Source organism: Odocoileus virginianus, chromosome 2 (genome assembly GCF_023699985.2).
Source record: "Odocoileus virginianus isolate 20LAN1187 ecotype Illinois chromosome 2, Ovbor_1.2, whole genome shotgun sequence".
In the NCBI taxonomy this organism is placed as follows: Eukaryota; Metazoa; Chordata; class Mammalia; order Artiodactyla; family Cervidae; genus Odocoileus; species Odocoileus virginianus.
In genome coordinates, this window is record NC_069675.1 from 6,669,636 (window position 1) to 6,683,324 (window position 13,689).

Sequence of the window (13,689 nt, forward strand, 5' to 3'; positions counted from 1 at the left end):
TCCTTAAAAATCTTCCAGCTATGGGTTGAAGTTTGGAATTTGAGATCATCTTTGGTCTTGGAAATGGACAGACTGAATGCATACATGAACAATGTCCAGAATATGTATTATAAATATAAAATACAAGTTAATATTTTATATAAATATAAAAACAAAACTGACCCGCAGTCTGCAGCAACCAGAAGCCAGCCTGTTATCTCTAAGTCAGCCTTGTCAGAAGTCAGAGTACTGCTGTAGCAGCCAGCCGGCAGCCAAACTATGACCCCTGTAACGATTGGTCCCAAGTGGCCAGGGCTTGATTAATAAGTGATGACTGAACCTGCTGCAGTATCCTTGCCTGGAGAAGCCCATGGACAGAGGAGTGTGATGGGCTACAGTCCACGGGGTCGCAAAGAGTCAGACACCTCTGAGGGCCTGAGCAGTCCTGGGCTGACTCCCCTGCCGTAGCCAGCTGTGAGTAAAGAGCCCTGGCTTGTTCTCATCTGAGTGGTCTTTGTTTATGGAAACAAAAGCTTGGATCTGACCAACAGCCAGACCTAAAACAGAGTGGGCAGGGCCAGCTCAGAGGACTCCTAACTCAGAACTTCTCCCAATTCCTGGAGTTGGGATGAGATTGGGGTGGGGGGGTGGGGGCACAACCCAAGGCTTGAGGGATAGCTTTAGTGGGTACTTCTAGGGCCCCGATGGCAGGGAGACAGGAGGAAGTTTCAGGAGGGTGGGGGTCCTGGAATTCCCTGGCAGTCCAGTGGCTAAGATTCTGTGCTTCCACTGCAGGGGTCACGGGTTCACTCCGTGGTGGGGGCCCCATGTGCTCCACCACATGCTATGGAGCAGCCGAAAAGAAAGAAAAATGAGTGGGAGTCCTGACTCACTTTCGGTTCCTGGGAATTTCAGAGACCTGGAAGCCCTTGAAAGCCATTTGCTCAAGCAAGCGGTCTCTGGAGCCTGGCACGGGCCTTCCTGGCTGCCCACAGCGGGGTGGCCCCGGGTACGTGCAGATCGGGGACTGCAGGAGGAGGGCCAGGCCCACCAGCAGGTGAGAAAAACCAGCCAGGTGTGGATAGAATTACAGGTGTTAAGTTTTAACTTCAAAAAATGATCTGACATAAATTTACATTTACAAAAAAAAGTTGCAAGAATAGTAAAAAGAATGTCCACATGATTCATCCAGATTCTCCAAATCATTTCATTGTGTTTATTTCATCCTTTGGCATTTTCTCCCCTATGAGTGTGTGTGTTTGCTTGCGCATGTGTGTGTTAGTTTTTCCTGAACCATTTATGAGTATGTTGTGTGATGCAATGCTGACAAAGTCTGGGAAGAGGTGACCAGATTATTTTATAACCAGGTAACTTGTCCTTGGGTCATACAGATGTAGTTCCTATGGGTAATGGACCTGACAACACTCTAGTGAGCATCACTGTGTCTCCCTTATGAATTCTTCCTGCAACATTGCTTGTGAAAGCCAAGAAGAAAACAGCCTAAGTGTCCGCCTCCAATAGGACTGAATCAGTATGATACATCTATTTAAGAGAACACGACCAGTTGTAAAAAAGAATGAGCCAGCTTGATGTGTACTGATGTGAAATAATATTTTTGTCAAAATTGTGAACAACAATTCTTGTTGTTTAGTCGCTGTCTTATTTGTCTCTTTGTGACCTCATGGACTGCAACATACCAGGCTTCCCTGTCCTTCACCATCTCCCAGAGTTTGCTCAGATTCATGTCCATTGATTTGCTGATGCTATTATATGCTAATATAAGAATATATATATATATAATATATTCTAAGATTTAAAAAGTTATGGTACCAAATACCGAGTAAGTTGTAGGCATGTCTTTTTATTCTTAAATACTTTAGGGTACATTTCCTGAAAGCAAGGAATCCTTTTATATAACCACTACACAGTGATCAAAACCAGGTCCTTCACATGATGCGAGTGTGTGTGCTAAGTCGCTTCAGTCATGTCCAGCTCTTTGTGACCCCGTGGGCTATAGTCTTCCAGGCTCCTCTGTCCTTGGGATTATCCAGGCAAGAAAACTCGGGTGGGTTGCCGTTTCCTTCCCCAGGGGATCATCTTGACCCAGGGATCGAACCCGCATCTCTTATGTCTCCTGCATTGCAGGTGGGTTCTGTGCCACTGAGCTACCTGGAAAGCCTTTGTGTGATATTTGATCCAGTTATAGACCCCATGCCCATTCTCCCACTGTCCCAGTGGCCCCCGAGAGGGTAGTCATTCACAGCATCTGGTCGTCCTCTCGTGTCTCCTTCTGTGGAACCAGGTCTCCGTCTTTCTTTTTGTCTCACGTGGTTTACCCTTTAGGAGAGTGTGGCTGAGGGCATCTGTGGAAGGTTCCTCCTCGCTGTCTGGTGTCTGCCTGGGGTTAGATTCAGGTTTGTGCCTTTGGCAGGAACCCTTGTGCTTAGGTCAACCTCCTCTCGTGCCTCAGGTCCCTGGCTTTGAAACCACATGGGCGTTTGGGAGTCTGGGTGAGGTTCTGAGACAAACCTGTGCTCTTGGCCTGCGTGCATTCTGGTCAGCAGAGCTCAGGCCAAAGTTCAGTTGGCCTTCTAGCAAAAAGGCCAAATCCCATCTCTGTCGCAATCAACAACCAACAGAATGTCAGGATTGATTTTTTGGAGGAAAACAGTGACCTCTTGTGTGTCAGAATGGATTTTTTGAGTGATAACAGTGACCTCTTGATAACAATTGATGACTCCTGGGCTCTCATTGCTGAGATGAAAGGCCCACATTGTAGAGAACATTCTCCACTCCTGATAAACAGGATATCAGACTCCCCTCGAAGGTGATGCCTGCTCACCTGAGTCCATTCCAGATCACAGGTGGGTTCCAGCCACCCAGTCCTGGCTTGGCCTTGACTTGAATGGATATTCCCTGCCAGGCATGGTCTGCAGCACCCTAAAACTTTCTTGAGCCTACTGAACAGGATGTATGAACATCTTTTGTCCTTGCTGGCTAATGAATGAGTTTAGTTCAACAACGTCTGTGTGTGTGTGAGGCCGAGTTGGTCCTAGACTTTCTTTCACTGTAACCTGGTAGCTGGCTGTGGTGGGGGCTGTCTGCGTCACGGTCTTTGGAGTTGTCCCTGCTAATGTCACCTTCCAAGAAGTTCCTTCAGTCCTACCACCAAATGGGCTTCGTAAACATCAGCTCTGTCTCCTTTCATGGGAACCAGGGTGCGTGGTGGAGCTGATCATGAGTCATCGGGACCAGGGGTCTGTGGACCTGTCCCCTGAGGCCGGGCTAGGCACCAGGGTCACTCTGGCAGGCGCTCAGGGATGTGGCTGGGCCAACGGGGCCCACTTCACCCCTCCCAGCCCCCACCTTGCCTTCCACAAAGGTCACTGCCTTGCACGCACTTGCCCCATTTTTCCTGGCTCTGGCCTATCTCCACTACCACCCACAGCCCGAATGCCTGTGCACGGCCAGGGAGCAGCGCCTGCAGGTCCCAGCCTGACTTGGCAGGGGGGCCTGGGAGGAGCCAGGTCAGAGGCCTGGCAGGGCTGACTCGACATTGAGCCAGATGCCCGGCTCCCTAGGTCCCCTCCAGCTGCAGGAGGCAGGTCCCAGCCCTGGGGGTGTGGCCAGGAGCTGGGGGAGGGCAGACACCTTCTCAGCCCCAAGAACACAGTGCTGTTTCTAGGGGGCTCTCACCCTGCGCCGGGGGTCTTTAGGTCCCTTGAATCCCTGCACTCTAGCTGGGTCCTCGCACCTGGGATACTCATGAGTTGGGCTCAGTCTTGATGTGCTTGTTGGCATTTGCTGGGTGCTTCGCTTGGGCTTGATACTTTGCTACAAGCTGACCTAACCCTGCAACAACCCTGGAGAGATATTGTTGTCCTGATGTACAGAGTGGAAAGCTGACCCAGAGAGGTTAGGAATCATGCCCGACCACTAACCAGCAGAAAGTTGTGGTCACCTTTGCCTGTAACTCCTTAGCAAACGCATGCATGCTCAGTTGTGTCTGACTCTTTGTGACCCTGTGGACTGTAGCCTGCCAGGCTCCTCTGTCCCTGGGATTTCCCAGGCAAGAATACTGGAGTGGGTTGCCATTTCCTTCGCCAGGGGATCTTCCTGACCCAGGGATCAAACCCACGTCTCCTGGGTCTTCTGCATTGCAGGCAGATTTCTTTAACTGCTGAGCCGTCAGGAAGGAGTTCAGTTCCTTGAACTCTTAGTAAATGTACATTAGGTAAGGTTAGTGACTGATACCACTTGAGCATCCATGCCTTCATCGCTGGGTGACTGCCGAGGTTCAGGGTGCAGACTCTTCTCCAGGGGCAGGGAGGGGGCTGGGCTTTCATCGGGCACCCACCGCTGTGCTATGCTGAGGTGGGACCCGGCTCCAGCCCTGGGGGGGGGGGGGTGAGTGGGCTTGAGGAGGGTGGGTGTGGAGAGGGTATCTCACCCACCTGACCTAGGAAGGCATGGTGCCTTTGGCCTCATTCCACTTTGGCAGGAGCAGCAGAGCTTGATGGAATGTGATAGGCTTAACTGGCAGAGTGAGATACAAGTTAGAAGAAGGAGATGGTAAACAAACCCCTCCCGTGTCTGCAGGGATGTGACCTTCTGGAGTGAACAGTTCCACTGCTGCACGCTGGGAAGTGAGGGGGCGGTTTCAGTCTTGTTGGAGGTGTTTGCTATCTTTTTTGGTGTATGTTAATCTTCTGAGGCTGTGGATGGCCATCGGACCCACAGGGCTGATCTCTTCTCAGCAGTAGTTCTCGGCTGCCACCTCCACCCCCAGGCATGAGGGCTAGACTGTGTCCTGTGATGTGCTGGCAGCTCCCCCTGCAGCCCCTGGGTGGTGGGGCCACGAATGTGGACTCCAGAGCCACAGGGCCCAAGGTGGAGGCTCATCTCCAACCCCAGCTACTCTCCCGGGTGGTTTAGAGCTGTAGCAATGAACTTCTCCATTCTGGTGCCTGGAGGTCACCGATCAAAGTGTTCGCAGGCTGAAGTTCCCTCTGGTGACCCCACGGGAGGGTCCTTCTTTGCCTCTTCTGGCCTCCAGCGTCACCAGCCCTCATCCTTGGCCTCCCTTGTGTCCTTCCACTCACATGGCATCTCCTACTTTTGTCTTCACATTGTCTTCCTTTAGGTGGGTCCATCTCTGTGTCCACACTTCTTTTTATAAGGACACCAATTACATTAGATTAGGGCCCACCCTAATGACCCAACTTGGAGAAGGAAATGGCAAACCACTCCACTATTCTTGCCTGGGGAATCCCATGGATGGAGGAGCCTGGTGGGCTACAGTCCATGGAATCACAGAGTCAGACACGCAATATCCTTGCTTCAACTTGGTTGCCTCATTGAAGATCCAATTTCTGGCTAAGGTCACATTCTGAGTTACTCTGGGGGGTGGGATTCCAATATATCTTTTTGGAAGAAGAGAATTCGACCCCTAACTTGAGCTACTTGGACAAGTTACTTGATATCTGCATACTTCATTTTCTTTATCTGCAGAACAGATAATATTGGGTTGACCAAGAAATTTGTTCAGATTTTTTTCATACCTTCTTACAGGAAATCCTGAAGGAACTCTGTGGCCAACCCAATACATCATAATACTAACGTCACCAGGCTATTGGGATGATTAACTGAGTGAGTATGTAAATAACATGCGTGGAACAGAGTTAGGAGCTTAGAAGGTGCCCGGGGAGAGAGTGACTCCTGTCATGATCCCTCCTCAGAGTCACAGACCTGTAGGATGTGTAGACGCTTTCTGAGGGTGTGAAGTTGAATTAGGACCCAGAGATGGCTCTGAAGGAGGCTGGTGTGGAGTTCAGTGTCACTGTGTGTGGCTGACTGCACCCAGAGAGCCCCGAGCCTGGTCTGGAATTAACTCTCTCATTCTGCTTTTTCAAAGAATTGTTTTCAAAGCTGGTGAGGCTTGGATACTCCTCAGGGAGCCAGGGAGAGCTTCAGTCCTCAGTCTTCAACCTGGTGAAGTCCCACCAGCAGGGCTTTATCATCTACAAAGGGAGGGGGTTCCCCAGGCGGGGGGAACTGAGCCTCTTCCTACTCTGACAGCCTGTGGGTCTGTGAATCTCCAAGTACAAGAACAAAACCCAAGGTGTTCTGACCAAACAAGCCCCAAGAACAGTTTGCTTAGTTACTCTAGAACTTGGCTCGAGGTGGCCCCAAACTTGGACAGCTCCTGGAGGCTTGTTAGAACGGATCCGCTGCCTCCTTCTGTCTTTCAGGGTCTGGAGGAGCCAGAACTTGGGGCTGGGTGGGGAACCCCTGGGGTGCTACAATTGCCAGAGGATTAATAGCAGATTGACTGAATCCCACAGAACCTGGCGGATTCTTCCCCATCCCTTAACCAGGGTTATCATGGACTCTGGAGGTGGGATTCCTTGGCACCCCTTCCTGGGTCCACTCTAGGTTCAAGCCTAGGAGGGCAGGTCTGCCCGTGTGTGATTCTAAGACATTGTCTTCCTGGTCACTGTGGGGTGAAGGGTGCTTCCTTGGAGTATTAGGGATGGGAGTCTTACTCCTCCATCCAGCTGCTGGAAAGATAGGCACGAACCTGTGATTCAGGGAGGGGACCATTTCCTGCCTGATGATTCTCAGTCCTTGGTTTGAGAAGCACATCAGCTCCAAGCGGAGGGGAAAGGCGTGTACTGAAGGCTATTGGAAGCCTGTCAATTTCACTCTGGAAATAGATCCAGGCCCACAGAGTGTTCAAAGAAAGAATTAATTACAATTTGCCATCAGTGCATCATCATTTTATGGCACGTGGCTGTTTTTCCTACATATATAACATGTACTTTCTATAATTTTATTTTTGACTTAGCAACCTTTTTTGGTACAGGTGGAATCAGAATACATTTCACCTGAGTCCTGTTTCAAGTGCTAGTACTATTGATGCCCTGCTTTTACTGGGTTAGTGTAGCCAGATCAAGCCTGAGATACCCCAAGGTGAGGTGCTGCAGACTCTGTGGGTGAGAATGCATGAATCCCAGTTGCCAGACTGAATCCAGCGAGAACTGATATATGAGTGACTCTCTCTAAAGGAGGGAATTGTCCTGCTCAGAGGACCTTACTGTCAGTTATTTACCCAGCATCTCGCTTGTTATAAAGTGAACCATTAACATAAAATGTTTTTTTAACAAAATATTTGTTTAAAAAAATTTTATTTTTCCAGTTACATTAGCATCTCAAGTACCTGCCAATTTTTCCAGGAAATGGAGCTTTTAACAATTCTTTTTCAGAAAATTTTTATTATAATTGCTCTACAATGTTGTGTTTCTCTGTACAGCAGAGTGAATCAGCCAAGGCATACATGGACCCCTTCTTTTTTAGATTTCCTTCCCATTTAGAGCACCATAGAGCATTGAGCAGACTTCCTTGTGCTATATAGTAGGTTCTGTCAGTCATCTATTTTGTACACAGTATCAGTAGTATGTATATGACAGTCCCATTCTCTCACTCCTTTGTTCACTCCTTTATTATTGTCATTTTCCTCTGCTAGAATGTGAGTTCTTGGGGCTGAAAATAATGCCTGACTTGGGGCAGGTGCTAAAAAAACATATTAGAAAAGCAAATATGAATGAATGAGCTGCCACCTCCGACCTTGGTCTTTTCTGAGCTGAGTGGCTGTGAACTGGGGTCTGCTCCCCCAGTTGGCCGTTAGACCTGGAAGCCCAGCTGTCTGCCAGACCCCTCTGATCAAGCCTTGCAACCCGGCCTCGCCTGTGTCTTTCTTAGGACCTGTGCTCCGTGAATCACGCTTGGAGTTTTCTTACTTACTGGCATTTGCCCCCTGCAGGAGCCAAAGACATGGCCCTGGTGGATGTGAGCGGCAAGTGCTCAGGCAGCGGCTCTCAGCCCGCAGGAGGTACAGAGGCCAGGCGGGAACTTGAAGGTATTGCCTGGTCCATCTCTACCTGTCCTGTCCAGGTCTCATTGGTGAGAAAGTGTCCTGGCGTTGATATTCATCAGACGCCTCTTACGGGCAGCAGAGATGAGAACCCCTGGAATAGCTTGTCTCAAATTTTGTCCACATCAGAATCATCTGGGGGTTGGGGGGTGTTTCCCAAACCCCAATTGTTCAGTCCCGCATCTAGTTTCTTTTTTTAAAAAATAACTTTATTTACTTGTGTTTTGTCTGTGCTGGATCTGTGTTGCTGCACAGGCTTTTCTCTAGTTGCAGTGAGCAGGGGCTACTCTCTAGTTGTGCACGGGCCTCTCAATGCAGCGGCTTCTTGTTGCAGAGCACGTGGTCTGGGCACGTGGGCTTCAGTAGTTGTGACGCTGTGGCTGCGGTTCCTGGGCTCTAGAGCACAACTGCAATAGCTGTGGCTCCAAAGCTTAGTTGCTCTGCGGCATGTGGGATTTTCCCACATCAGGGATTGAACCCATGCCCCTTGTGTCTCCCACACTGGCAGGCGGATTCTTTACCACTGAGCCACCTGGGAAGCCCCCTCCTCTAGTTTCTGATTGAGTGCTCTGAGGTGGGGGCTCAGAATCTGCATTTACTGGATATTAGGGTATTATTTATTGTTTTGGCCTCACCATATGGCATGCAGGATCTTAGCTCCCTAAGCAGGGATTGCACTTGTGCTCCCTGCAGTGGAAGCACGGAGTCCTAACCGCTGGACGACCAGGGAAGTCCCCAGAATCTGCATTTCGAACAAGCTCCCAGGATGCTCTGATGTTGTCCAGGCCACTCTTAAGAACTGCCGCCCCAGGGCTCGGCCGGGCCTCCCTGATCCTCGCTGAGCCAGCGCCCTCTGCCTCCTAGCCTTGCCCCTTGATTCTCCTTCCTCCAGCTAGCGCACTTGCTATGCCCTCTGTACTGGTCTGCCCTTCACTGAGCTCTGGGTTAGCCCTGACAAGATAGAGAAAAAAGTGTTTTTAATCTGCTTTTCTCAACCCAAGGGAGATGGGAATGCTTCAAAAGGCATTCTATCTGGGGGAGAAATGGGTTCCCGGAAGAACTGATGCTTCCAAACTGTGGTGCTGGAGAAGACTCTTGAGAGCCGCTTGGACTGCAAGGAGATCACACCAGTCAATCCTAGAGGAAATCAACCCTGAATATTCATTGCAAGGACAGATGCTGAAGCTTCAAGACTTTGGCCACCTGATATGAAGAGCTGAGTCACTGGAAAAGACCTGATGCTAGGAAAGATTGAGGGCAGGAGGAGAAGGGGACGACAGAAAATGAGATGGCTGGATGGCCTCGTTGCCTCAATGGACATGAGTTTGAGCACACTCCAGGAGATGGTGATGGACAGGGAAGCCTGTCAGACACGACTTGGTGACTGAACAAACAACAACGGGGGGAACTGAACGCATGGAAGTGAACACATTTCGGGGGTGGCTGCAGTGTGGGCTCTGGGCTGGTTGGTTTGTATTTGAGAGGCACACTTTTGGGTTTGTGGTTGGAACCTCTAGGAACTGGCTAGTCCACGGAAGGGTCAGAGAGGCCCCAGATGTCAAAGCTAACCTGGTTAATGTAAGACTTGGTTAATCCAGGATGGTTCGCAGAGAAATGGGCATCGGGGGTGGGGTGGAGTGGTGTTGGCTCTGAGCTTCAGATCCATTTTAAAGCCTCTATCCTAAAAGTGCCATCCAGTCTCTAAATTATGCACTGGGATGTCACTGCCTCTTGTCCTCCAAGCTCAGCCAGTCTCTCCCATGCCAGGCTAGGGGTGTCCCCTTCCTTTTCCTCTTTAGATGAGGAAGGGGGTCCCTTGCTCAGGGTTCATGGACTGAGACCAGCTGCCGCCGTGTGAGGTCACAGACCCCCTGCAGCCCTCAGGGGACAAGTGTAACAGCGTGGGGTGTGCTGGGGCAGGGGGGTGACTGGAGCCACGTGGAAGGCACCTCCTGACGGGACACCGAGGGAGCCAGACTCCGTGTGACTCTCTTCACCAGAGCCCTCATTCCAGCTGCCAAAGCCTGCGGAGCCCGCCCATGGCAGCCTGCCCTGGGGGCCGGAGTGTTCCGAAGACAAATCAGGGTGGGCTCAGCCCCAAGTCTGCGTGCCTGTTGGGAGGGCTGGCAGGTGCCGTGCCCAGGTGGGGGTTCTTACCTAAGGTGACACATGGATGAGCCGGCCATGGGTGCACCCGGGGCCCGGCCGGGTGACTCAGGCCCCGCCATCGCTGCTTCCCAGAAATGTGGCACTCGGGTGTCAGCTGAGCAAATGTTCTGCGTGTCACTGTGATTGTTAGAAAGCAAAGGAGGGTCCCATGACGCAGTGGGGGCGGGGGCGGGGTGGGGTGCAGATTGTGGAGGCTGCAGGGGTATCAAGGCCAAAGGGGGCGGGTGGTGTGGGACGGGGAGGCAAGATCTGGAAGCTTCCCTTTCCATTTGGGCCAGACTGGAAGGCAATGAGGACTGCCGGCGGCATGTCTTCCTCCCACCCTAGGTGAGCGGATGCTCGGCTGGTTTTCAGCAGTGGAAGCCTGTACGGTGAATAATCCTTGTGTCACTCATTATAGAAATCAAATCTCTGTGATGAGGAGATCTTCCTCTTTCTGTCTGTAAGACAATGGAGTGTTTCTTCACCCCTGCCACTGAGCAGAGAGCGGGGCTCGTCCTCCACGAGTGATCTGGCAGTGCCCTGGGGGTTCTGGGAGTCTTCTCCTGACCAGCCACGTCCCCAGTGCTGGCCCGAAGGTGGAGGGTAAGGTTAAGGGAAGCGGGGGTACAGTTAGGGGACAGCAGGCCTCGAATCAGAGCAGGAGGGGCCTGCTGGAGCCTCCAGAGCCCGCTCAGGGGGAGGGCTTGGTTTGTGGATGAAGGACGGGGTGTCTGGGCTGGGCGCTCTGGGGAGGAAGCATCAGCATGGCATGGGTCGTGTCCAGCTGGCCTCTGTCCTTGCTCCAGGCCCCGCGGGCAGGTTGGAGGGGAGAGTGGGCAGTGGCCCTGAGTGTCGTCATCCAGTTGAGGGTCTCCCTCTGAAACCAGGGCGAGGAGGAGGAAGCCAAGGCCAAGCTGGAAAGAACAGACCTTTCTACAGTGAAGACTGATTTCTTCTGAACTGAATACAAAACTGAATCTCTCTTGTAGCTCCCAAGTGCTCTGTGTGTTGTCTGTAAGCCACACCATCTAGACAACCTTGGCCCTAGGTGTGATGGGAACCGCGTTGTTCCAGCCTACACTTGTGCAGACCAGCGTCCTACACTATGTAGCATCGTCAGGCACAGACTCTGAGATCGGAAAGGCACCTTCGAGCCTGTTGACGGTGAGCCGTGGTCCCCAAAGCACGCCAACATCCTCATCCCTGGGACCTATGATTTTGATACCTTCTATAGCAAAAGGGATTTGACAGGTGTCATTAGGTTGTGGATTTTCAGGATTATTTCAGTGGGCCCCCAATGCAGTCAGGGCTTCCCAGGTGGCTCAGTGGTAGAGATCCCACCTGCCAGTGTAGGACATGCAGGAGACCTGGGTTTCATCCCTGGGTTGGGAAGATCCCCTGGAGAAGGGAATGGCAGCCCGCTCCAGTATTCTTGCCTGGGAAATCCCATGGACAGAGGAGCCTGGTGGGCTACAGTCCACGGGGTCACCAAAAGTCGGACACGACTGAGCCACTGAGCATGCACACACAAATGGAGCCAGGACAGTCCTCGAAAGGGAGAAGGAAGAAGGTCAAGAAGAAAGGCCACCTGCTGATGGGAGCAGGGCAGGAAGGGCGATGTGCTGGGGAGAAGTGAGGACCGCTCCAGAGGATGGAGAAGATGAGCGAAGGATCGTCCCCTGGGGCCTTCAGTAGGACCGCAGCACTGCTGACACCTGGACTGCAACCACCTGGGGCCCACCGTGGACTTCTGACCTCCAGAATGGTTAGAAGATCAAATGGTTTTGTTTTAGCCATTGGTGGTGGTAACTCGATATAGCAGCCGAAGGAAACTAATACAGCACTCGATGAACTCAGCCCTCTCTTTTTATAGTGGAGTAGGCAGAAGCCTGTGTGCCAGTATATATTTTCATTTTTAGTTTGCTAACTTGTAAAGTATTTATGGGAAAGGAATGACTTTTCTCCTGCCTCTGTGAATAAGACATAGAGTGTTTTCCTGTAATTGTCCTGCTGACCAGAGCAGAGAATTTTCGGTTTTACGGGGTCTGATTACTAAATCCATCCTGTGGATTTGGTGACCATATTTTCTCAAATCAAAATGAAAGAACTCTGATCTGATAAGAATGAGTGGGTCTCCCCTGGTGGCACAGTGGGTAAGAAGCCACCTGCCAATGCATGGGAAACGGGTTCGATCCCTGCTCCGGGAAGATTCCACATGCCGTGGAGCAACTGAACCTGTGTGCCACAACTGTTGAACTTGTCCTCTAGATCCTGGGAGCTGCAACTGCTGAAGCCTGTGCACCCTAGAGCCTGTGCTTTGCAACAAGAGGAGCCACCGAAATGAGAGGCCTGTACACCACAGCTGGAGAGTAGCCGCCGCTAGCTGCAACTAGAGAAAGCCCTCATAAAGCACTGAAGACCCAGCGCAGCCAAAAATAAAATAAATAAATAAATAAAATTATACAAAAAAGAATGAGTGGATCTATGGGGATACTATGGCAGAGGCTGTCCCATTAAACTGGGGACCAGTGGCCCATGTTGTAATACACAGCCCAGTGGCCAACCCACAGTATCCTTGCCTCCAGCTCCCCTCTCATCACCCCCAACCTCTGCCTCCACATCATTGCAAGGAAGGAAGAAAAGGGGTGGAAATCTTGCTGCCGGGTTTGCAGAGGACGCTGCTGATTTCTGAACCAGGATGGACTTTGAAAAGTCCTCCTGAGTCTTAAAAGATGAAGACTCATTGCTTCAACCCTTGCAATAAACATCCTGGGTGACCTTCACCTCAAACCTCAGAGGTTTCGAGATGGCACAGAACATGCTGTGCCGTGTTTATTTCCCATCACTTGGTGGAGAAACTTTGCACGGGAAGGAGGATGCAGAAATGAAGCCCTGGAGGTACCTCAGGGTGGGTTCCAGGCCTCCGCAATAATGTGAATATTGCAATAAAGTGAGTCACGTGGATTTTTTTTTTTTTTGTTTTACAGTGTATATAAAAGTGTAATACACTACTGTAACCTATTAAGCACGCAATAACAGTATGTCTAGAAAAAGCACATACCTTAACCGAAAAGTACTTTCTTGCTAAAAAACGCTAACCATCGTCTGAGCCTTCAGCGTGTCATCACCGTTTTGCAATAGTCCTGTCGAAGATCACCATCACAACTATAATAGTAGTAATGAAAAATGTGAAATACTTGGAGAATGGCCAGAATGTGAAACAGACACAAGTGAGCAAATGCTATTGGAAAAGTGGCACCCCTAGATGTGTGCAAACCCAGGTTGCTGCACGCCTTCAATGTGTAATAAATGCAGTATCTGCTAAATAAAACAAAGTCCAGTAAAATTGAGGTCAACCTGCACTGCTGCGGGCCCGTGCAGTCTGGCTTGGATGGCTGTGAGTCTGAGGCATTAGATTTTTTTTTTTTTTTAATTTTTGGCCACACGGCATGCGGGATCTTACTTTCCCGACCATGGACTGAACTTGTCTTCCCCTGCAGTGGAAGCCTGGAGTCACGTGGATTCTTTACCTTCTGGGCCATCAGGGAAGCCCCTTAACCACCAGACTGTCAGGGAGTTCCCTGCAGCATTAGTTTTTTAAAAGGACTATTCAAACAATTCTTGTG

At 50.7% G+C, this 13,689-nt stretch overlaps 1 protein-coding gene across 4 annotated transcripts in view; it reads left to right on the forward strand.

Moving 5' to 3' along the window:
- The first annotated feature begins 312 nt into the window (after positions 1-312).
- The window catches only part of IL1R2 (interleukin 1 receptor type 2), a 53,751-nt gene continuing 40,374 nt past the window's right edge, over positions 313-13,689 (forward strand). The window contains exons 1-3 of one of the 4 annotated variants that reach the window (XM_020914327.2): positions 313-453; positions 895-1,036; positions 5,551-5,628. The gene's annotated coding sequence lies outside the window, so the exon portion shown is untranslated. The remainder of the gene's footprint in view (positions 454-894; positions 1,037-5,550; positions 5,629-13,689) is intronic. The other 3 variants (XM_070475508.1, XM_020914328.2, XM_070475514.1) reach the window with 3 other exon arrangements.